The sequence below is a fragment of the Lampris incognitus genome, chromosome 5, assembly GCF_029633865.1.
Source record: "Lampris incognitus isolate fLamInc1 chromosome 5, fLamInc1.hap2, whole genome shotgun sequence".
In the NCBI taxonomy this organism is placed as follows: domain Eukaryota; kingdom Metazoa; phylum Chordata; class Actinopteri; order Lampriformes; family Lampridae; genus Lampris; species Lampris incognitus.
This window is the reverse complement of record NC_079215.1, coordinates 5,943,020-5,967,582: the sequence shown is the minus strand read 5'-3', so window position 1 is coordinate 5,967,582 and position 24,563 is coordinate 5,943,020. Positions and strand designations below refer to the sequence as shown.

The following is a 24,563-nucleotide window of genomic DNA, read 5'->3' as shown; positions in this document are numbered from 1 at the left end:
GAAAGACATGGCTGCCTAGAGAAGACAGACCTGCTGCCTAGAAAAGAAAGACATGGCTGCCTAGAGAAGACAGACCTGCTACCTAGAAAAGAAAGACATGACTGCCTAGAGAAGACAGACCTGCTACATAGAAAAGAAAGACATGGCTGCCTAGAAAAGACAGACCTGCTGCCTAGAGAAGACAGACCTGCTACCTAGAAAAGAAAGACATGACTGCCTAGAGAAGACAGACCTGCTACCTAGAAAAGAAAGACATGGCTGCCTAGAGAAGACAGACCTGCTGCCTAGAGAAGACAGACCTGCTACCTAGAAAAGAAAGACATGACTGCCTAGAGAAGACAGACCTGCTACCTAGAAAAGAAAGACATGGCTGCCTAGAGAAGACAGACCTGCTACCTAGAGAAGAAAGACATGGCTGCCTAGAGAAGACAGACCTGCTATCTAGAGAAGAAAGACATGGCTGCCTAGAGAAGACAGACCTGCTGCCTAGAAAAGAAAGACATGGCTGCCTAGAGAAGACAGACCTGCTACCTAGAGAAGACAGACCTGCTACCTAGAAAAGAAAGACATGGCTGCCTAGAGAAGACAGACCTGCTGCCTAGAGAAGACAGACCTGCTACCTAGAAAAGAAAGACATGACTGCCTAGAGAAGACAGACCTGCTACCTAGAAAAGAAAGACATGGCTGCCTAGAGAAGACAGACCTGCTACCTAGAGAAGAAAGACATGGCTGCCTAGAGAAGACAGACCTGCTGCCTAGAAAAGAAAGACATGGCTGCCTAGAGAAGACAGACCTGCTACCTAGAGAAGACAGACCTGCTGCCTAGAAAAGAAAGACATGGCTGCCTAGAGAAGACAGACCTGCTACCTAGAAAAGAAAGACATGGCTGCCTAGAGAAGACAGACCTGCTACCTAGAGAAGAAAGACATGGCTGCCTAGAGAAGACTGACCTGCTACCTAGAGAAGAAAGACATGGCTGCCTAGAGAACACAGACCTGCTGTCTACAGAAGAAGAACCTGGCTGCCTAGAGAAGACAGACCTGCTATCTAGAGAAGACAGACCTGCTGCCTAGAGAAGACGGACCTGGCTACCTAGAGAAGACAGACCTGCTGCCTAGAGAAGACGGACTGTGTCAGCTCTGTCCAGAGAGACAGAGCAACACTTCCTGCTACAATGCAGCACATATGAAGACTTAAGAACAAAGTTCTTTACAATAATTAAATGCAAATTCCAAGACTTGGACACACTCTCTGAGCAGACTAAAATGCAACATGTACTTGGGGAAAACAGTGTCAGCACATAGATGCAGCAAGATATGTCAGGTCATGTGACAGCCTGAGAGACAAGCAGCACAACACATGACAGCTGTAGTCTCCTCACAACCCATGCTCCACCTTCTGATCTACTTCTCTTTTTTATTGTTATTGTGTATTTATTGTGTCTTTATTGATCAGTGTGGTGTTGTGTTGACGTTCACTTTCAGTGTTATCATGTACCGTCCAAATTGCTCTTTGATGCTTTGGCAACGTTGTTTTTAAAACTTTCATGCCAATAAAGCCCTTTGAATTGAACTGAGAGAGAGAGAGAGAGAAAGAGAGAGACAGAGAGACTGACAGACAGACAGACAGACAGACCAGACAGACAGACAGACAGACAGACAGACAGACAGACAGACAGACAGAGAGAAAGGGAAAGCGAGAGAGAGGGAGAGCCAGACAGACAGACAGAGAGAAAAAGAAAGCGAGAGAGAGGGAGAGCCAGACAGACAGACAGACAGACAGACAGAGAGACAGAGATATAGAGACCGAGAGAATGAGAGCGAGAGGGGGGGGGGGACATACACACAGACAGACAGACAGAGACACAGAGACACAGAGAGAAAGAGAGAGGGAGAGGGAGAGAGACAGACAGACAGAGATAGATAGAGGGATCGAGAGAAAGAGCGAGAGAGGGAGGGAGAGACAGACAGACAGACAGACAGACAGACAGACAGACAGACAGACAGACAGACAGACAGACAGACAGAGAGAGACAGAGAGAGAGAGAGACAGACAGACAGACAGACAGAGAGACAGAGAGACAGACAGACAGACAGACAGAGAGAAACACACAGAGAAACAGTCGACTGCAAGACTTCCTCAGTGAACATAATGTCCTGAGCAAAAGTCAGATTGGTTTTAAATCACAACATCGAACTACAGACCCTATCTACACCCTCCACACCCTCATGAAAACACGTCCACCAAAACAAGAACAACGTTTTAGGTAACACTTTAGGATGGGGAACATAGTCACCATTAATCAGACAGAGAGAGCAACAGACAGACAGAGAGAGAGAGAGATATAGTTATTTCTAATATTTCTAATATTATTGTTATTTCTACTTTGTTTTTCAATTTACATACATTTTAATGTATTAAAAGCTTTGGCAACACAGATGAACAATTTGTCATGCCAATAAAGTGAATTGAGTTGAATTGAGAGAGAGAGAGAGAGAGAGAGAGAGAGAGAGAGAGAGAGAGAGAGAGAGAGAGACAGAGACAGAGAGACAGAGAGAGACAGAGAGAGAGAGAGACAGACAGAGAGAGAGAGAGACAGACAGAGAGAGACAGAGAGAGACAGAGAGACCGAGAGAGAGAGAGATTTGACAGCAGTACCCGGTAAATCTAAAGGATAACTAAGCCACCGACAGAACCAAGGCTGGTGTAACTATGACCTAGCATGCTAGCTAACACTGGACCCAGTGGGTTGGCTGCCAGTTAAGGACAGGTGACGGGTAAGCGTTGGGTTAAGGTTCGGGTTAGGTAGCGGTCGAGGTCACGTCAGATTAAGGGAGGTCAGGTTACGTTCAGGCAAATTCAGTGAAAGAGGGTTGAGGGGACACGGACACGCTCCCGACCGGGCCACGCAACATGCCTCGACAGGATGCGACAGAGGAAGTGAAAGCCACTGAAGACCTGGCGAGGCGCTAACTCCTACGGATGTTCGCCGCACATCGAAGGCGCCAAAGGAAGCCCCAAAATCTCTGCAGGCGCCCAACTGCAAAAACTCCCATTCCTACGTCATCAGTAAAACGGTCCTCGTCTGGGCCTCTGCCGTCAGGCGGACAGAGAGCAGGTGCAGCGATGAGGAGCAAGGAGCAGCGTGGCTCATTCTTGGCTCACATGAAGAAAAAAAGAAAAAAGGTTGGCACACTGAAATGCAGACCAAAATCTAAACCAACCCCAGTAATAACCCTCTGGCTAGTTATTAACCTTTCTTGATATCTCCTGGTTTAATATTCATAGAAGTATAACGGCTTGGGGCAAAACCTTCCAGGCGATACACAAATTGGTGGCTTTTGTATGACATCATTGGCCAACACTTAAGTTGGGACTTTTGGATGTGAAACTAAGCACTCCAGTGTTATTTCCTTTTTTCTCTATTTTATTGTACTTCGCGTGCCTCGCTTAATGAAACACCGGTGAAGGAAGATAACCCCAATGATGTGCCTGCGCTTACATACAGTAGTCCTCTGTAAAAGCTAATTTGAGACTGTCCTCCACCAAAAATGAAAGACCCCATAGGTCGTTTCGAATATTCTATTGTTCTCAAATGGTTTTTATCCCTATTTACTGACCACTTACCTTTATCAGCCTGTCTATGAGGCGTTGTAAAAAGGGTGTCAACAAGTAGATAAAAAACCCAAAATGCAGAGAGGTGAAAAGTATCTGTGGCATGTCTCCTGCCGCCGGTAGGGGCGCTAATGTAGGAACCGCTCCTGTGGGTCGTATTAGGGCAGGAACAAACTACCTATGTGGTCGTATGGGTTGTTGGCTAAGGCACTAAGAGGGAAAATTCACCACCTCTCTCCCTCTGGGGTCGTAGTGGAAGAGTTTTTTCTCTCTCTCCATTCACCGAGTGACATATTGCGACATCAGTCGGCAGAAAGAAAAACTACAAGCCGATTTAGCTTGCGTTTCTGGCCTCCGCCATACTCTAAAGGCGCCTTACCAAAAGCACATCTCGGTTCTGCTTGCCAAGCTCCACGTCCAACGGCGGAAATGACAAACAACACTAGCGCGGAGGAATTTATGGACAACTATACAGAAGCCTGAGCGCAATGCATTGTGGTACATGCTGACGTTGCGTTTAACACTCGGCGGGAGAACACCGATTTCTCCTTCAACATTGCACGCAGTGATTTTTTTTTTTGTTGCTTCAATCGACTATCATTGACTAGCATATACCCATCAGCAGGACTGCCCCATTAGGGTTAAAACAGGGGAACGCTTTCTGGGGCCAAGCCACTAGGGGGGGGGCATTGAGGCCAGCAATAATCATGTCCATCCTAATGGCAATACTTGCCCCACTGAGTGTGAACTGGCTAAGGAGATGGACTTTAAATACACTATAAAGGACTGTGCATCCAGTAAGACAAGGAGGATGGATGTATAAGAGGCAAAGATGAAGCCGTGTGGTAAGAAATCGAAATTTCGACGAAAAAATGCTACAAGTCCTCCAACCCATCGGTCTTTCGGTCGTGATGTAACAATGCCTCTGGTCCTTGGAAGATGGCGCCCGGCGTCGCGTTGCCCTTGGCAACGGCCTGAGTCCGAAAGGCCGTTTAAACTCGAGAATGGGTTGCGCTTTTTTTCTTTCCCTTCTTGGAAGAGAAACGAAGGAAAGAACATAGAGGACTTAAGCAAGAGGCGCAGGGTGGCCTGGGTAAATCGATCACGTTCAAATACGTAGCTAACGTCACGTAGCTAACTTCACGTAGCTAGCTTCACGTAGCTAACGTCACGTAGCTAACGTCACCGCACAGTCTCAGGCACAGAGCTGTTAAACTGGTTGTCTAACTGCATTAGATGGATGATGATAACGTTGGCTAACGTTATACTTGGATACGATTTGAGTTAGCCATGATCGATTTAGCTCGCTATGGATCATTATGGATGCGCTATGGATCATTAATACGAACGATTAATGATCCATAGCGTTAACGTTAGCTAGGTAACGTTTATGCAAATGCCTCTGATCCTTGGAAGATGGCGCCCGGCGTGGCGTTGCCCTTGGAAACGGCCCAAGTCCGAAAGCCCGATACGACCACATAGGTCGTATACCCTCTAATACAGTGGTTCTCAACCTTTTTGGGGTCCTGGACCCCCTGCGTATTTTTGATCTACCCTGAGGACCCCTCCACCTGATCTTGGGGGAGGGAGGTTGCAATTTGATAGAAACAGTAGAAACTGCATTTTAAATTGCATTATAGCATTTATTCACTCTTTGGGGCAAAAATAAGAGCTTTCAGTTGTAACTTAGATATAGTTAACAAAACAGAATTCTTATGCAGTAACTTTCAGATATATGTAACAAAACAGAATTCTTATGCAGTAACTTTCAGATATATGTAACAAAACAGAATTCTTATGCAGTAACTTTCAGATATATGTAACAAAACAGAATATGTATTCAGTAACTTTCAGATATATGTAACAACAGAATTTTTATGCAGTAACTTTTAACAATGCAAACGGGAGCGAGATCTCTTATTAAAATACAACAAATTACACTTGTGAAACAGATGTGATTAGAGAAAAAAGTCCTGTTACCCTTTATAGTTTAGGTAGATAAAGGTCTCAGTCACATTTGAGTAAAATAATCCTATTTCTATAAATGTCATAGGATCTTTTTTTCAAAGATATTTTATTTTCACGGACCCCTTGCAATTACACCACGGACCACTAGGGGTCCGCGGACCCCCGGTTGAGAAACACTGCTCTAATACGACCCACGGGAGTCTTTCCTAAATTAGCGCCCTCGCTCTCAGTTACATGTGCACACGTGCTCAGACGTGTTGGCTCATTGAAATAATGCTTCATTCCTCCTGAAAAGGGACCAAGTTAAACGCTATTTGGTCACGTGCACTTGCATGGCTTTGGTGTGTCACCCAATAAAGCAGAGAAGCTGTGAAAAGAGATGAATTATTGTTTATTCTACAATGGTATTCTAAAATGGCCTGCACACATTTGTTGGTACCCCTTAGAGGAGACAACAAATAATTGGATTATAGTGCTATCTCCAACTCATTAGTTTCTGTAATTATTTAGCACACAAGTCTCCAACCTTGTAATCAGTCATTCGGCCTGTTTAAATGGAGAACAGTAGCTGCTGTGCTGTTGGGTATCATGGTGTGCACCACACTGAACACAGACCAGAGAAAGCAAAGGACAGGGTTGTCTGAGGAGATCAGAAAGAAGACAAGAGACCTTCTCCCAGCAACTTGGTGTTCCTGTAACAACAGCGGCAATTACTGGAACGACCAAGACGGTCATTATGACCAGTTCGGATTTTCAAAGTTTAATAACTTTGTGCAAAAAGGACACAGACCTGTTGCTCCCCCAATTCCCCTAAAATTGCATGTATTTCTATTCAAAACGAGTTTTAGATCAATTAAAAAATACTTTGAGATCGGTCTAAAACGACCATGAGCGGTCAAAATGACTGTCTTGTCATTTGGGCGTGATCGTGTGCGTCATGTCAGTATTTATGACGTGTGTTGGTCGCATCGTTTCCTTCGCGAGGCTCGTTGCTCTGTCCTAGAAACATACTAGCGCCCTCCAGTGCAGAGAAATAGTCTAAACTTGAGTTTTGATTGTTGCCAACATGTCTGGTTACAGACACCATTTCAGATGGGTAGAGGCTAGTTCCCGTCGATGCAGAGAACGGTCAACTGAGCATGCGCAAGTACTCGTTGCCTCCGTTGTGTGGGTAGGTTAAGGTTAGGGTTAGGGGCGGGGTTAGGGTTAAAGTTAGCTAATCAGACGCAGAGTAGGGGCGGGTCTTCCTAGAATCCTAGTGCCTGGATGCTACGCGGGGCGTGTGGGGGCGTGGTAGAGGCATTTCGCGCATGCTCAGTTGACCGTTCTCTACTCCATTTCCGTTCTCTGCATCGACGGGAACCAGCCTCTTACCATTTCAGATGCACCATGACTACCACGGAGGCGTTGCAGTATTTACAGGCGTTGGACAGCCGCCATTTTAAATTGTTTGAAAAATAGCATTAAAAGTTAAAATGCTAATTTTGGTGTCAGTGAGTTTCTTAACAGACATAATAACATATGTAATACATTAATATCTCAATTGGGTATTTATATTGACAGAATATAGAGTTTAAAAACCGCGGCGGTCAAAATGACCGCCCACCGTCGTTCTAGTAGTTTTTATGTTCCGGTCATTGTTTGGGACTGTTTCAATATTTATTTTCAGTTCTTTTTTTTACATTTCACGTTTTATAGGCCCTGTTGCGTTTGTTAGATTAGCAGTATGTGTTTTCCGTTTTGTTTTTCGGGTAATATTTTCACTTTTTCAATTTTGCTAGTCAAGGTAGACCACGTCTCTCTGACGTTTAAATTGTTCAAAAATAGTATTATAGTTGCTAAAATTTTAATTTAGGTGTCAGTCATTTCCTAGCACACAGTGTTTACAGGCGTTGGACAGCCGCCATTTTAAATTGTTTGAAAAATAGCATTAAAAGTTAAAATGTTAATTTTGGTGTCAGTGAGTTTCTTAACAGACATAATAACATATGCAATGCATTAATATCTCAACTGGGTATTTATCTTGACAGAATATAGTTTAAAAACCAGCGGTCATTTTGACCGCCCATGGTCGTTTTAGGTCGGAGTGGTCTTTTGGGCATGAGTCAGTGGTAGGTCTCCTCGCGGATAATGTCAACATCTGCTCCCGTGCCAGTTTTGAATTCAACTGGTGTGGAGCCCACCAGCAACTCGGCGGCCCATTGGTCTGATGACCCATCCGCTTTACTCACAGCCCCAAGAAAGGGTGACTGCAGCTGCCCTGTTTGCTCTGTAACCTCGCTCACTTCTTTCCTGTTCCTACGCACTCCACTCCAATGTCCAACCTTGCTGCGCGCAATGCATTTGGATTTTCATCTTTACTGTGCTGCGGTTTCCCACGCTTTCCACATTGTTAATTATCGCCCCCTTTTGGCTTACCGTGGTGTTTGGGTGTTATATGCTGCGCTTACGAGTGACTTCGCCTATCAGCCCCAGTCGCCACTCCTTGCACGCTGACTTGCGAAGCGACCTCTTCAGACTGCCCGACCCTCTCCGTGGTCAGCGCTAGCGGCAGGTCCTTCGTCAGCTGCAGCTTCCGTGACACATCTTTGCCGAGTATTCCGACAACAATTCCCTCGCGGATGTTCTCATCTCTGCTCGCGCTGAAGTCGCAGTGCTGCGACAGTTCAATACTGTAGCGAATTCGGGGGGGGGGGGGACAACGCAACCACGGGAACTGCCGCGGCCGGGAAGCGAACCCGTATCGCCCGCGCCGCAGGAGGCGTCGCTAACCGCTCGACTAAAGGGTCGGACCCGCCAACCAGCGGCCAGCGTGTCTACTTATCCATGCACGTTACACTACAAAAGCCCTGATTAAAGTCTCAGCTTTCTCTTCCGGTCTTCACGCGCGCTGATGGAAACATGCACGTTCATCGCGTTCCTTCATCGAACTTTCCAAGCACCCTATCAAAGTCACTTCCATATCCCTTATCAGTAAATGCAACCGATCAATGGATGTTCTGCGACTCGCTACCCATATCAGGCTGCGCCCCTGCGCGGCGCCATCTTTTTCTAGCTTGGTGGCGATTCGGAATCTCGCAAAACGCTGCTTCCAATCCGGCCACTCGCCCGTCTTATCGAAGGAAAAGTTCGTCGGGTCGTCGGGGGAGGGGGTGGGGGGGTAGAATGTAGTCATGACTCCTGTCGTTGTTTACTTCTGGCACCATGTAAATAATGGCGATGGAGGCTTTAGTTAGCTTTTGCCGGTTTTAATGAATCGCCATCAGACAACACACCAACACTCACGTACCTTCCCCGAGGTCACCTAGCCCCTACGCTTTCCGGTATGATGTGTTGTAACGTCCATGGATAAGTGGACCCTTTAGTCGGGCGGTTAGCGATGTCTCCCGCGGTGCGGCAGATACGGGTTCGCGTCCCGGCCGCGGCGGTTCCTACGGTTGCCCCCCCCCCTCCCCGGATTCGCTACAGTATGTCACACAGTATGTGCGCAAGAGCATTTGACTACCATATATGACAGGTAACAAATTTGAGCACATCTATACCTATTTAGTAGGAGAGAGAGAGCATGTGCATGTGTTGATATGAATAAAGCAGATTTGGGGGTGGGGTGGGGGGGGTCCCATTCACTGGACCTTATCAGGGGCCCAGTCATTTCTGTGGGCGGGCCTGCACATCAGTACTGATTGCGCATCACAAAACCACTGGTGAAATTCCCCTTTAACACGGCATTGTGTGATTTTTGTGTCGATATATTAACATCTGAAGTGTGCACACAACAAACCGAGACCTTTGGCGCTTCAGTGCACCGCTTAACCCCACTGGTATTGCCTCAAATGATCTGGCGTTGGCAGTATCGTCGGAATACCAGCAAATGAGACATAATCCGTCATGCGTGCTCAGGAAATGACGCGCGCTTCAAGACAGGATAACAATGAATGTGGGATTTTTCATGTTTGTTTTCAGCAGTGGCTTGTTGGCGGCAGAGGATGCAGCCAAAATGCTTGAACGTTCCACCGCTGAAGAAGAAAAAAAAAAACCAAACATCTAAAATCCTGCCTTCGTTTTCGTCACACCTCGTGGAGTGCCATTTCCTGTGCGCGAAGAAACAACCACGTCTCGTTCGCTAAACTCACAGAAAAATTACACAGTGTCGCTTGAATTAAGTGATGCTGCGCGGCTAGATTGTTGACAGTGTGACCTGGTGTCCCCCCAGGGAAACCACCGAGAGGTGAACGGCCTGTGCCCACACACTGATTTGGTATTTTGGTACACTATATTAATCCCCGTGGGGGAACTTCCTCCCTGCATGTTACCCATCCTAGCTGTGTAGCTAGGAGCAGTGGGCAGCCGCCGTGCAGCACCCGGGGACCAACTCCACTTCGTCTTGCCATTGCTTCGGTCAGGGGGCACAGCCAGGGGTATTAACCCCAACATGCGTGTCTTTTTGATGGTGGGGGAAACCGGAGCACCCGGAGAAAACCCACCGCAGACACGGGGAGAACATGCAAACTCCACACAGAGGACGACCTGGGATGACCCCCAAGGTTGGACGACCCCGGGGTTCGAACCCGGGACCTTCTTGCATTGAGGCAACCACTGGGCCACCATGGCTGGTGCGTTAAGTCAAGTCAAGTCAATTTTATTTGTGTAGCCCGATATCACAAACTGCAAATTTGCCTCAAGGGGCGTTGCAGCCACACAACATGCACAACAATATTCTGTTTTCTGGATACGGCCACTGTGGGTATTCTCACTCTGGTGTTTGGCTCGGAGAATTTCATCACGACCAGTGCACTGCTTAAATCACAGCCTCTTTTTTTGTGGCACACTGACCGGGCCGTCTATTGCTCAACCACACATCCCTCCATATTCATAGATTTGGATGTATGCGCAAGTGATGTGTGTGATCAGCAGTCGAACGTGTGTCTTTTTAAACTGCGCTGGATGGCCCGTCACTCCGCTGGCACCTCCTGTGAGTTTTTACATGGCCCTTAAGTACCACACGGAATAATTGATTTGCATGTATCCTACTTGGTGGTTTGAAGAGAGTCTGGTTTTACCCATCACCTTTTGCAAATGGGAGTCACTGCAGGCTAAAGCCCTGCTGAATGTGGAGCGAGACAGAGATGCTCTATGGAAGGTGTCACTTTTAGCAGCATGCAGAGCGTGTGTTTTGACAAGCCACTTAGTAGATAATACTGGAGCTGGCAAGGCCTAGATGAGAGCGAGAGAGAGAGCGAGAGAGAGAGAGAGAGAGAGAGAGAGAGAGAGAGAGAGAGAGAGAGAGAGAGAGAGAGAGAGAGAGAGAGATGGACAGAGAGAATGGCAGACAGAGAACAGGAAAGAGAGAGAGAGAGAGAGAGAGAGAGAGAGAGAGAGAGAGAGAGAGAGAGAGAGAGAGAGAGAGAGAGAGAGAGAGAGAGAGGGAGGAGCAGAAAGAGAGAGGCACAGGAAAAGACATACAGATATAGAGGACAGAGAGCGCTAGAGAGAGCGCGCAGAAGAGAAAGAATGGGTGGTAGGAAGTACAAACTGTTCTAGGATGTGAACACCTTTGTGTGGATATCCTCCTACCGTCTGCCTGCCTCTGTCATTCAATGCACCCGCGTGTCAAAAAGGGCTTCGTTTAAAAAAAAAACCACGTACTCGCTCTATGCTACACATCTGGGAAACGCAACTTACTGTGCAAAAATGACACAACATGAAAACATCCTTTTAACTTCAGCGCACAGCCCGGACCCTGGAACTATGCAAAACTCACAACCTTAAGCTGCAAGGCCGGCTGGCGGATTATAACCTTAAATACAACCCTGGTTCCAAACTCGTCTTACTCCCTGTGGAGACTTTCCTAGACTTTTATGATAAACAGTGGCTAAAAAAAGGAACAGCAAATGTGAACGGGCACACAACAGGTCACAATAGACTGATACTTGGCGTTTTTGCTGAGTTTGAAACCTTGTCTCCCCGCTACTGGTGCTGCCGAGGTTACAGTGTATTTTGTACAACCCGGTCTCACCGATCTGCGTACAAATAACACAATGTTACACTTTGCGTGCAGCGCATACACCGAAATCCAGTTTTGCTTGCAGGTGATACGCCACTCCTTTCCATTAACCTCTGCGGAGAGCTGATGCGCCCAAATACCACGCATCACCTTGAACGGTCATGACGTCACCAGTGAGGCTCCGTATGCCCAGTCCACCAGAAGCGCGGGCATCGACAACCAGCATTAGGGTTAGAGTCGGGGTTAGGGTCAGGGTTAGGGTTAGAATTGGGGTTAGGATTAGGGTTGGGGTCAGGGTTAGGGTTAGGATCGGGGTTAGAGTCAGGGTCAGGGTCGGGGTTAGAGTCAGGGTCAGGGTCGGGGTTAGAGTCAGGGTTAGGGTCAGGGTTATGGTTAGGGTCAGGGTTAGGATTAGGGTTGGGGTCAGGGTTAGGATCGGGGTTAGAGTCAGGGTCAGGGTCGGGGTTAGAGTCAGGGTCAGGGTCGGGGTTAGAGTCAGGGTCAGGGTCGGGGTTAGAGTCAGGGTCAGGGTCGGGGTTAGAGTCAGGGTCAGGGTCGGGGTTAGAGTCAGGGTTAGGATCGGGGTTAGAGTCAGGGTCGGGGTTAGAGTCAGGGTCGGGGTTAGAGTCAGGGTTAGGGTTAGAATTGGGGTCAGGGTTATGGTTAGGGTCAGGGTCGGGGTCAGGGCTAGGGTCGGGGTTAGAGTCAGGGTCGGGGTTAGAGTCAGGGTCAGTGCTAATAAAATATCTAAAATACTACCGTTAAAATGACTGACGTCTCTCAATGTATATCCGCTGCCCCACACAATATGTAGGATTTACTTGCCAATGCCATGTTAAAATATCTCCAATACATATAAACCAGGGATTCAAACGCGCCTCAAGATTTATCAGATAAAGCACAGGGCTGTAGTCAGCTTTCTAAAAGAGCCTCTTTTTTTGTTCCAAAAAAGTGGACTTTTTTTATTCCGAGGACAGGATACCTTAAAATGGACTTTGACCTACTCTGGCTTTGAATACACTATATTTTGCAGTAACTACCCCCTCAAAAAAAAAGGCCAGACCGAATCCAGACCTCATCTTTTTCGGAGGTGGGGGTGAGTCCAAGTCAAGTCCAAGACCAAAGCCTCTTGATCGCGGGTCAAGTTGAGACCAGTGGGGCCAAACTTATGTAAAGTGACAGCAGATCAGTGCAAGTCCGGTCAAACACCATGATGGTAACTAGTAGTAGTCTGCCATAGTTGTGGTACTACAACCCTATTTCGGAGCCTTCTGAACAAAACCAAAAACAAAAAATGAACAAACTTGTAATTTAGTAGAAGAATCGCCAGATAATGGACATTTATGACTTAAAAGCATCATATGGTAATGACGTCATTAGCCTCGTTTATTCCTAAGGCAGCTACCATTTGCTGCGGTTGAACAGGCCTACGCTTTAACTGGACTCGTTGGAGCTTTCCTTTTCAGAAGTAGATCCGTGCACACATACACAAATACATACAAATACATACAAAAACACATACAAATACGTACAAAAATACATACAAAATATTTTTTATTAGTTTCCCCCTTATCTCCCCAATTGTATCCAGCCAATTACCCGGCTCTTCCGAGCCGTCCCGGTCTCTGCTCCACCCGGTCTGCTGATCCGGGGAGGGCTGCACACTACCACCTGCCTCCTCCCATACACGTGGAGTCGCCAGCCGCTTCTTTTCACCTGACAGTGAGGAGTTTCGCCAGGGGGACGTAGCGCGTGGGAGGATCACGCTATTCCCCCCAGTCCCCCCCCCCCAACCAGGCGCCCCGACCGACCAGGGGAGGCGCTAGTGCAGCGACCAGGACACATACATCCGACTTCCCCCCCGCAGACACGGCCAATTGTGTCTGTAGGGACACCCGACCAAGCCGGAGGTAACACGGGGACTCGAACCGGCGAGCAACGGAATAGACCGCTACGCCACCCGGACGCCCCTACAAAAATCAATTTACATAAAAGGCCACGTGCGCATACACACAGGTAGACACATAAACAAACACCCCTCCCCACATACACGCATGTTCGCACGCACGCGCCCGCGCACACACACTACGTTGGTTTCAGCCACGTTAAACGCTGACTTTGCGTCAAGCTGAATAAGGCGAGAGACTCACGTGCGCCTTGGTGCGGGATATCCACGTGTCCAGCAGAAGCGCCAGACGCGTCCGGTGGAACCTCCCCGTGGTCTTCACGGCGATGAAGACGTCCGTCAAACTCAGCGGTGACCGGAAGTCGCGTCCTCTCCTGGATCCGCTCCTGGCGACGTGCGGCGGCGGCGGCGGCGGCGCGCGAGACGCCGCGTTGAGTTTGGGAAGCCTCCGCGCGCGCAACTGAAAGTCCAGGCAGAGGATGACGAGACAGGAGGGGAGCAGAACCAGACACATGCGGCGGATCCTCTTCTTCTGCATGACGGAGGGATGGGGAGACCAGGAGCCGGGCTGCTTAGCGTACATACGAATCACAGCCAGCACGGCGGCGGCGCCAGCTCGGCGCTGGCTTGGCGGATGACAAAGTAGGGGTACAAACAATCCTCACAACTTCCATTCGTCTGGACCTAATTTCCGCACGCTCCGTCATCCTCCTCCTTTACCAGCATCGCGTGAGGTCAGTCTGACCGCATGGCGCACTTCCTCACCTGAGTTCGGACGTGCGTCCCAGCGCGCGCAGGTCGAGTCACCTCCAGCAAGCGATGGTCTCCGTACGTCGTGTATATAACGGACCTTGGACTCCGGCATCAGCGGGACCACGCCCCCTGCGGGTCTCGATGGGCTCCCGTCTGACACTCAGCGGAGCAGGAGCGTTATTTGTTCACTCGGCAGCAAACGGCAAAACCACCCCCATCACTCCGCCTTCTTCCTTTTCCCACAAGTCACCAGAGGACCTGCGGTGCCGATCCCTGAGCCGTGCAGGCCGACGCACCGCACCGCACGCCACCCCTGCGCACAGCGCGGGCGGCGCTGGGTGGATCGTTATAAGCGGTAGACCCGACTGAAGCGCAACACACAGGTGTCGAACCGAACATTAGAAAGCTACACACACAGACACACTTCATGTTTCAAAGACACAATGCAACCCACAAAACCACAACGAACCTGTTTCCATGTTTTCTGTTGTTGTTGTTGTTGTTATTGTCGCTGTTGTTGTCGTTGTTGTTGTTGTCGTTGTTGGTATTGTCATCATTATTGCCATTTTGCTGTCGTTGTTGTTGTTGTTGTCGTTGTCATTGTTGTTGTCATCATCATTGCCATTGTTGTTGTTGTTGTTGTTGTCATTGTCATTGTTGTTGTCGTTATTGTTGTTGTCATCATCATTGCCATTTTATGATGTCGTTGTTGTTGTTGTTGTCGTTGTTGTTGTTGTTGTCATCATTATTGCCATTTTGCTGTCATTGTTGTTGTTGTCATTGTCGTTGGTGTTGCCATCATCATTGCCATTTTTTGATGTCGTTGTTGTCGTCATTGTTGTTGTCATTGTCGTTGTTGTCATCATTGCCATTGTTGTTGTCGTTGTTGTCATTGTCATTGTCGTTGTCATCATCATTGCCATTTTTTGATGTCGTTGTCGTTGTTGTTGTCGTTGTCATTGTCGTTGTTGTCATCATCATTGCCATTTTTGTTGTCGTTGTCGTTGTTGTTGTCGTTGTCATTGTTGTTGTCGTTGTCATTGTCATTGTTGTTGTCATCATTGCCATTTCTTGATGTCGTTGTTGTTGTTGTTGTTGTCGTTGTTGTTGTCATCATCATTGCCATTTCTTGATGTCGTTGTTGTTGTTGTCGTTGTTGTTGTCATCATCATTGCCATTTCTTGATGTCGTTGTTGTTGTTGTCGTTGTTGTTGTCATCATCATTGCCATTTCTTGATGTCGTTGTTGTTGTTGTTGTTGTCGTTGTTGTTGTCATCATCATTGCCATTTTTTGATGTCGTTGTCATTGTTGTTGTTGTCATTGTTGTTGTCATCATCGTTGCCATTTCTTGATGTCGTTGTCGTTGTTGTTGTCCTCACCGTTGTCGTTGTCGTCTAACACCTCTGACAACACAGGCGTCACTTCAAAGCGGAAGTGTTATTGAGGACGTATTACGACATTTTGAGAAGTGTGACTAAAAGAATGTTTCTGGCACCAAAAACAGAAGAAAAACCAAACGGCTGCGCTTCATAACGAGCAGCTTTGATTGGTGATTAACACGCATGAGTAACAGAGAACTGCTGACCTCTTGCAAAACACTGCCCACACAAAAATACCAGAACCGTCTTACCGTCCTGGAGCATGACGTCATCCTCGTAACGCGCATTCAGGCGGAAGCCTTTCCCATAAGCCGGAACTTAGCAGTGCCTCGCGTGCGCCGTCATGAGTGGCGCGCTATGATCGACAGGGATTCGGTGTTGTGTAAGCGTCTGCTGATGCTCAGTGTGAGCACAGCCACATTACCCACAAGTCCTCCAACCCATACGACCGCATAGGTCGTTTGCCCTCTAATACGACCCGCAGGAGCGTTTCCTAAATTAGCGCCCCCTACCGATGGCAGGAGGTACGCCACACATGCTTCTCGCCTCTGCGCATTGTGGGTTTGTAAAACAATGTGAGAGCAACAGAATATGTAGTCAGTGTGTTGTTGTGTTGTTTCGCCGTCTAGTATAGTAAGTAAGATCGCTATTGGCACTATGCTTACCTATGAATGACGTCATTGTAATATTTGCTAGTAATATTTGATTTGCTAATGTCCCTTACGGCTTTCCGTAGCGCCACAACAAAGTCACGTGATGTACGTAACAACGTCAGTCGGAATCCGGTCGGTGAATAAACACCCAGCACGAGAGAAGTCGTCCTTGCTTTATTAATGTTATAAGTTAACATAGCCAGAGGGCACAGATCATTACATGGTGTCAGAGTAGCGGAGTTTAAATACCCAATATGGATTCGTACGGCGTTCCAGCTCCACGGATGGACTGGGAATCGGCGAACTTACCTGAAGCATGGAGACGATTTCGGCAAACAACGGAGCTAATGTTCAAGGGCCCCCTGCGCGGGAAGAACGAAGAGGAGAAATGCAGCTACCTCCTGCTCTGGATAGGGGAAAAAGGGCGCGATGTGCACAACACTTGGACACTCAGCGGAGAACAAGCCAAGAAGCTAGAAACGTACTACGATAAGTACACTGAGTACATCACCCCCAAAGCAAACCCGATTTATGCCAGATATAAATTTCATGAAAAGATGCAGGGAGAGAGTGAATCCTTCGAACGATTTGTAACTGAGCTAAAGCTCCTAGTCAAAGACTGTGGCTACCCAAATGCCGACGAGATGGTCAGGGACCGCATCGTGTTTGCCACCAACTCACCCAGAGTGAGAGAAAAGCTACTTAGCCAGGGAGCTGAGCTAACGCTAGAAAAAGCCATAGATGTAGCCCGCTCACACGAGCTAGCAAAGCAACAGCTAACGTTTATGGGCCAGGGCAGCACACATGAAACGGTGCACGCAATAGGCAGAAAGACTTACAAACCGAACGCACCCAAAGCAGCTAACGCTAACTTCAGACAAAGGGAGGGTAACGTTAGCACCGCCGCTAGGGCGTGTAGCTATTGTGGAGGGCTACACGGCGCTAAAGCCACTTGCCCAGCTAAGGGTAAACAATGCATTAAATGCAAGAAGCTCAATCATTTTGCTAAAGTATGCAAGTCTAGCTCCCAGGGACAGACAAAGTACTACCGCGGCACAGTACATGCCGTCGGAGAGAACCCAGAAGAGTACACCACTGACAGAGAGCAGGAAGAACTGTACTTCGACAACATTACAGTGGAGAGCACCGCTGTGGGAGAACAGACAGAGCTGTACATAGACTGCATCTCAATAGAGAACAACGGAAAAAGCAACGAGCAGGCTTACGTAGAGGTTGGAATTGGCACACCTCCACAGAAGGTAAAGTTTAAACTAGACACTGGGGCACAGGCCAATACTATTCCCACCAACCTGTTTCTGGCGCTGTTCAAAAATGTGACACTGAAACCAGCAATACACAGACTCACTGAATATGGAGGAGGCGCGCTGAGCGTGAAAGGCACATGCAAACTCAAATGTAAGTACAGAGACAATGCAATGATGCTGGACTTTTACGTCATTGACACAAACGCCCCACCAGTCATGGCAATGAAAACATGCCGTGACCTAAACTTGGTAAAAATAGTGATGGCTGTGAGCAAGGAAAACAATGTCACATCACAGAGCATAATGGATGAGTATGCAGATGTTTTCCAGGGAATAGGAGAGTTCCCAGGCGAGTGCACCTTCCGCGTCACACCAGATGCAACGCCGGTTGTCTGCCCGCCACGCAGAATCCCCATCGCCCTACGCAGCAAACTGAGGGACGAGCTTGACAGCATGGAGAAAGGCGGCATAATCTGTAAGGTAACAGAACCCACAGAATGGGTGAACGCACTCGTTATTGTTGAGAAGCCAAAGACAGGCAAACTTAGAGTGTGTTTAGACCCCAGAGCTCTTAACAAAGTGATACAACGACCTCACTACCCCCTCCCCACGCTGGAGGACGCCACCACAAAGCTCGCTGGAGCTGAGTACTTTAGCGTGTTAGACGCGCGGTCAGGCTATTGGGCCATCAAACTGAGCACTGAATCCTCAATGTTGACGACATTTAACACAGTGTTTGGCAGGTATCGTTTCCTCAGACTGCCATTCGGAATCGTGTCCGCTCAAGACGAGTTCCAGAGACGCGTGGATGAAACATATGAAGGATTGGACGGTGTGACGGCCATAGTGGACGATATACTAGTGTTCGGCAAGACTAAAGAGGAACATGACCAGCGTCTCAGAGCGATGCTGAAGCGCACAAGGGAGCGAGGGGTGAGGCTCAACCCCGACAAGTGTCACATATGCGTGTCCGAGGTAAGCTACTTCGGCCACACGCTCTCACACGAAGGCATCAAACCAGACCCACACAAGGTGAAGGCGGTCAAGGACATGCAACCCCCACAGAACAAAGCAGAGCTGGAGACAGTCCTCGGCATGATCAACTACCTCGCCAGATTTGCTCCACACCTCTCACAGATAAACTCACCCCTCAGACAGCTTCTGAAACAGGACAGTGAGTTTGTGTGGGATGCAGTCCACGACAAGGCGTTCCAAGAGATGAAGAATCTCATTACACAGCACCCAGGTCCAGTACTCTCATATTTCGACCCGCAGAAAGAGCTGCGACTCCAAGTGGATGCATCCAAAAGTGGCCTTGGGGCTGTCATGCTCCAAGATGGCAAACCAATTGCCTATGCGTCCAAGTCACTCAACAGCACTGAAGAAAACTACGCACAGATAGAGAAGGAGCTCTACGCTGTGGTCTTCGGCTGCAAGAGGTTCCACGAGTACATGTATGGACGAAAAGTGATTGTGGAGTCAGACCACAAGCCTCTGGAGGCAATACTAAAAAAGCCACTGGCAGCAGCACCACCCCGGCTGCAACGGATGATCCTGGCGCTCCAAAAATACGACATCCAAATCATCCACCGCCCCGGTAAGGACATACCGGTGGCCGACACACTGTCACGCAAGTCAATAGAACACCACGACAGTGACCTACAGGAAGGGATGGAGGCCCAAGTGCACACAGTCCTCAGCAACATCCCTGTGAGCGACACAAGACTCACAGAAATCAAGCAGGAAACAGCGCAAGATCCACAGCTCACCGCACTCAGACGAGCCACACTCACTGGCTGGCCAGACACAAAGAAAAGGTGCCCGCCCAGCATCCAGGAATACTGGAACCACAGAGCAGAAATCTCAGAAATGGACGGTATCCTGTTCAAAGGTGAGAGAATCATTGTCCCCCAAAAGCTTCGCAAGGACATGATACAGCGCATCCATGCCAGCCACCTTGGCGTGGAAAAAAGCAAATGCCGAGCAAGAGACTTACTGTTCTGGCCTGGCATGGTGAAACAGATCGAGGATGCGGTAGCAGACTGCAGCATATGCCAAGAACGGCGCAGCGCAAATGTAAAGGAACCAATGATGTCACACGCCATACCCGAGCGGCCGTGGCAAGTGATAGGCACAGACCTATTCACATGGAACTCACAGGACTTCATAGTCACTGTGGACTACTACTCCAGATTCTTCGAGCTAGAAAGACTTTACAGCTGCACCTCATCTGCCGTCATCATGAAGCTGAAAGCAGCAATGGCTCGACACGGAATCCCCGAGACTATCATCAGCGACAACGGTCCGTGCTACAGCTCTGGTGAGTTCCGCAACTTCTCACAGACATGGGGTTTCTCACACACCACCACAAGCCCCCACTACCCACAGAGCAACGGCCTCTCCGAGAAGACTGTCCAGACGGCCAAACGCATCCTGGACAAAGCCAAAGCTGAGAACAAAGACCCCTACATGAGCTTGCTGGAGTATCGCAACACACCGGTGGACAACCTGAAATCACCGGCACAGCTACTGATGAGTCGGAGGCTGCGGTCCATTCTCCCATCAACAGCAAAACACCTGCAGCCACAGATCGCCAGTCAGGAGGATGTTCACAAAAGGAGAGAGGTATGTCAACAGCGCCAGCAGGCATACTACAACCGAACAGCCAAACCTCTGCCCCACCTGCCCGCAGGCACACCAATCCGCTTCCGGCAGGAGGATGGATCCTGGAGACCTGCAACTGTGGAAAGACCAGCGAACACAGACAGGAGCTACCACATCCAAACCAAAGAAGGTCAGATCTACCAACGCAACCGTCAACACCTGCGACAAAGCAGAGTGAACACTCACACTACGCACACACACACTTCACAGCAGACTGTTACCAGCGCTAACAACAACACACAAGCCCATCAGCAAGAGCATGCTGAACCTCCAGACACGAACAATCAGCGACAACCAGACACACAGCCTGGTTACACCACGAGGTCAGGTCGCACGATCAAACCAAGACAAATCCTTGACTTATGAATGTTAAAAAAAAGAGAATTTTACACCAACCTGTACTATACCTGCTATGTTTTGAAAAGAAATATTTACAGCGTTCACTTACCTTGTGTACCTACCTGCTGTTTGCAGTTACCAGTAATGAAATGAAAAAAAAGATGAAATGTTATTACGGTGTCACATTTAGACAGTGAAGGAAATGTTTTACACTACTTTGTTGCAGTCCAGTTATATAAGAGTTCCACTTTCATATTCTTTCTTATTAAGATTGTATTCGCTTATAAACGTGCTCAACGTGGTCTGTATCTCTGCAGAGAAAGCAGCACTTTTCAGAAAAAGGGAGATGTAATATTTGCTAGTAATATTTGATTTGCTAATGTCCCTTACGGCTTTCCGTAGCGCCACAACAAAGTCACGTGATGTACGTAACAACGTCAGTCGGAATCCGGTCGGTGAATAAACACCCAGCACGAGAGAAGTCGTCCTTGCTTTATTAATGTTATAAGTTAACATAGCCAGAGGGCACAGATCATTACAGTCATAAGAGCTAACTTAACGTTAGCCACAAGTTAGAAAGTCAGCTAGCGTGGACGTTATAACCGCTAGGCGACATTACACTTTGCTTTTGTTAACATTCCTTCTCGCGACGGCTTATGGAAGGAGATGCTTGTTGTCACAGGGGAAGTGACGTGTTATAGGAAGTAGCTTAAAACGTCACTATGGGTCGTAATAAGCTGCTTGTGTAAACGACCTACGGAGTCGTTTTTTGGGGGGGAGGGCGGTCTCTAATGTCTTTAGCCTACTGGTACAGCTTGTAGAACATTATCGTGCTTTTTCCCCATCTCGTGAATCACGTGTTATTAGCAGCCCGGCGGAGGTCCGGTGAAGGAATTGGGGCGTTTTTGTAAAGTGGCTCTTTCAAAAATGATGTTTGGTCGGCGTTGCTCCCGAGCTGACCAAGTCTGAGCGCCGCTGACGTAAATGCAACCACGTGGGACCTCACGGCTTAACTCAGCCATCCCCAATTTAACTGCGCTAACGCGCGCGATCAAGGGGGGTATGCAGAACAACGCCCCCCTTCGTTAGTACGTCTAAATGCATCGTATGCGTGTGACAGGGTGAGACTTCATACGCCGACGCGCAGTCTTGTGAAGCCAGTCACATACACAATGTATTATAAATATAGTATATGTATGCTGTCATACTTCCTCTTTGTCCAGGACACTTGGTTGGTATGGGCGATTCGGATGAGGATTATGAATGCAGGCGATTAGACCGGACGGTGACCTTCGTGCCGCTCTTACGCTCTCTCTCTCTATCCATCTAGCCCGCTCTCTATCATTTCTCTCTCTCTCTCTCTCTCTCTCTCTCTCTATCCATCTAGCCCGCTCTCTATCATTTCTCTCTCTCTCTCTCTCTATCCATCTAGCCCGCTCTCTATCATTTCTCTCTCTCTCTCTCTCTATCCATCTAGCCCGCTCTCTATCATTTCTCTCTCTCTCTCTCTCTATCCATCTAGCCCGCTCTCTATCATTGCTCTCGCTCTCTCTCTATCCATCTAGCCCGCTCTCTATCATTTCTCTCCCTCTCTATCCATCTAGCCCGCTCTCTATCATTTCTCTCTCTCTCTCTCTCTATCCGTCTAGCCCGCTCTCTATCATTTCTCTCTCTCTCTCTCTCTCTCTCTCTCTCTCTATCCATCTAGCCCGCTCTCTATCATGTCTGTCGCTCTCTCTCTATCCATCTAGCCCGCTCTCTATCATTTCTCTCTCTCTCTCTATCCATCTAGCCCGCTCTCTATCATTTCTCTCTCTCTCTCTATCCATCTAACCCGCTCTCGATCATTGCTCTCGCTCTCTCTCTATCCATCTAACCCGCTCTCTATCATTTCTCTCTCTCTCTCTATCCATCTAACCCGCTCTCTATCATTTCTCTTTCTCTCTCTCTCTATCCATCTAGCCCGCTCTCTATCATTTCTCTCTCTCTCTCTATCCATCTAACCTGCTCTCTATCATTGCTCTCGCTCTCTCTCTATCCATCTAGCCCGCTCTCTATCATTGCTCTCGCTCTCTCTCTATCCATCTAACCCGCTCTCTATCATGTCTGTCGCTCTCTCTCTATCCATCTAGCCCGCTCTCTATCATTTCTCTCTCTCTCTCTATCCATCTAACCCGCTCTCTATCATTTCTCTCTCTCTATCCATCTAGCCCGCTCTCTATCATTTCTCTCTCTCTATCCATCTAGCCCGCTCTCTATCATTTCTCTCTCTCTATCCATCTAACCCGCTCTCTATCATTTCTCTCTCTCTATCCATCTAACCCGCTCTCTATCATTGCTCTCTCTCTCTCTATCCATCTAATTCTCGCTCTCTATCATTGCTCTTGCTCTCGCTCTTTATCCAGCTAACTTTCTCTCCCTCTCGCTCGTCCCCTCCCTCCCTCCCTCCCTCTCTCTATCCATCCAACTCTCGCTCTCTCTCTCTTTACTTTCTCTCTCTCCCTCTCTCTGTCGTCCCCTCCCTCCCTCCCTCCCTCCCTCCCTCCCTATCTCCATCTAACTTTAATGTTTCATGGTTTTGGTCCCCTGCGTAAAGAGCACTGATTTGGTGCCCCTTGAATTCGTCTCATCACCTACTTTCTAGCCCGTTTGCCCAGATTACCATCACATGGACACGTTTTAGTAACACAGTTGTGTTTTATCCTCCTGGTGATTTAATGTCCAACTGATTTCGGCCATGAGTGCCGTACAACAGCTAGAATCAGCAAAGCAAGTGGACATTTCCAAAGTACGTCTATGCCCTTATGCTCGGATTGAGTCGTGGTATATGGTCCTTTGTTTCCGGTATGAACGGCGGTAGGTAGTACTGTATGTTGCAACAGCGGGCGAAACTGGAAAATTGTGAAAAATGTATAAATAATGTGTGTGGCTACTTTTATGCTTTGCAGCAGAGCTTGATTACAACAAAAATTGGCAATTAAGGACCAAAATTGAGTCAGAAAACAGCTGAGGCGCGGTGGTTAGCGCGGTCGTCTCACAGCAAGAAGGTCCTGGGTTCGAGCCCCGGGGTAGTCCAACCCTGGGGGTCGTCCCGGGTCGTCCTCTGCGTGGAGTTTGCATGTTCTCCTCGCGTCAGCGTGGGTTTCCGGTTTCCTCCCACAGTCCAAAGACACGTGGGTCAGGTGACTCGGCCGCACTAAACTGGCCCTGTGTGTGTGTGCGCGCGCGCGCGTGTGCGTCGGCCCTGTGATGGTCTGGTCGCCTGTCCAGCGTGTCTCCCCGCGTGCCGCCCAATGACTGCTGGGATAGGCTCCAGCGTCCCCGCGACCCTGAGAGCAGGATGGATGGATGGATGGATGATAGTGAGAAAACAAAACCATAACTCGGTTGTCATCTCTGCCTGTATGCTTCTGCAGGAGCAAGACGCCAAGACTCGTTTGGACCATCCAGTAGAAGTCACAACATCCAGCAATGCGTTCCGACGGCCACTAGATGCCGCCATTGAGCAGACCATTGACACTTTGTACTTCTGATCAAAACAGAGACGTGTCATATTCATAAGGCTAGCCACATTAATTCACCGCCACGACTCTTCTCCTTTCGGCCTCTTTATTCTGACACAAACATGTCAAATTCAAGAAATATATATATATATATATATATATATATATATATAGAGAGAGAGAGAGAGAGAGAAAACGTTACGCCACCCTCCTGCTTGTAAACTGCTGCGCTGGCGAGCCCTGCAGAAAGCGAGGGATGCCGCTTTCTGCAGCGCTGCTTCCAGAATGTTGAGCACGTGACCTAAGGTTACGGTAGAGGCCTCAAACCTCAAACCAAGGCTTAACATATGTCCGTCTAGTCTCGCCTTCCCATAAACCCACCTGTCATCTGCACCAGCTTTTACTGGATTATCAATTTATTCATTGCATTATTTTTATCACATTTTCTTTATATATATTTTTTTTTTGCATGATGATGCTGGTCACGTGGCTCGGGTCCTGGGCTGTTCCGGT

General features: G+C 48.3%; 1 pseudogene; it reads right to left on the bottom strand.

The window, feature by feature from the left end:
• Nucleotides 1-14,432, bottom strand: part of LOC130112670 (beta-1,3-N-acetylglucosaminyltransferase manic fringe-like) — a 91,329-nt pseudogene extending 76,897 nt beyond the window's left edge.
• Nucleotides 14,433-24,563: the final 10,131 nt, after the last annotated feature.